We start from the raw sequence: 1,169 nt of genomic DNA on the forward strand, positions 1-1,169 counted from the left end.
TTTAAGGATCAGTCCTACTTTTGCGGTTTATAATTTAATTTCCCTAATTGTCCTTCATTAGTTGCATATTATTTCATATAGTTAAATACTTTTGATAATTCATAAATCTTAAAACATACACAAAAAGTGAAGAATGAAACCAAATAATTACCACATCAAATATTCATACAAGAAAATATATACTCCAAAAATTCACGATAAGTTAGATACTTACCACAATTAATTACTCATAATTAGTTTATAAAGAGAGTCAAAACATACACTCCTCTTCTTTTTACGGATCGGATGACGTCTTTGGCATTCCACAACAACACATCCCTTAATGCATTCTATTCTCTCTATTGTTCTACGTTTAAAGCTTGCCTTGCATTTCCTGATACAACCGTCTAGGCTAAGTACAACGTTATAAGATGTAGTCCAAGATTCTTTAGAGGTGGTTTCATCATGAAATTTAGTAATAATGGTAGAACAAATAATTGCTCCAACAATTAACATTGCAATTGCATGAACAATATTATTCTTAGCCATATATATGTATGTTGTCTCTCTTCTTTTCAATCTTGCAATCATAAGTTTACACAATGGACCATATATATTTTATATTCCCTGATATTATTATATGTTATATGATTCTAGAACTAGGATATTCTTTGCTTAGTTCATGTCCCCTCCTTATACAATGAGTTACTCATTACTAATATAAATTAACAAGAACTTTTCATTGTCGAAAAGTATTGTTTTGGAATAGTTAATTATTTTAATTAAGTTTGTGTGTCTCTTCATTTTAATAATGGATTGAGATAAAAAGTATGAGCATAAATAATATATTGCACATTAGACGGTGATGAAAATAAATTATAGGCTAAAAAAGGTGAAAAGCTTCCTATATGATTTTTAAAAATTAATTACGAATATTTAATTAATAATTATTTATAAAAAATAGTTGAGATACAATATGGTAATATATTGTTGTTTTAAGCATACTTGGCTTCAATGAGTGGAGGAATTGAAAATTTTCAAATATGATAACTTTCTTTTTTATAATATAGTTGTCATCTAATTGATATATTCTTTTTATCTCTTGAAAATTTATTATTTTTATATTAAGACAAGAAGCTGAAATTCAAGTTTTAACACCCTAACTTTTAGCACCTCATAATCGTATTAAA

At 26.6% G+C, this 1,169-nt stretch overlaps 1 long non-coding RNA gene across 1 annotated transcript in view; it reads right to left on the minus strand.

The window, feature by feature from the left end:
- LOC107617416 overlaps positions 1–626 on the minus strand; it is a 1,355-nt gene extending 729 nt beyond the window's left edge. The window contains exon 1 of the long non-coding RNA XR_001614940.2: positions 215–626. This is a non-coding gene — a long non-coding RNA (uncharacterized LOC107617416). The remainder of the gene's footprint in view (positions 1–214) is intronic.

The sequence above is a fragment of the Arachis ipaensis genome, chromosome B09 (genome assembly GCF_000816755.2).
Source record: "Arachis ipaensis cultivar K30076 chromosome B09, Araip1.1, whole genome shotgun sequence".
Lineage (NCBI taxonomy): Eukaryota > Viridiplantae > Streptophyta > Magnoliopsida > Fabales > Fabaceae > Arachis > Arachis ipaensis.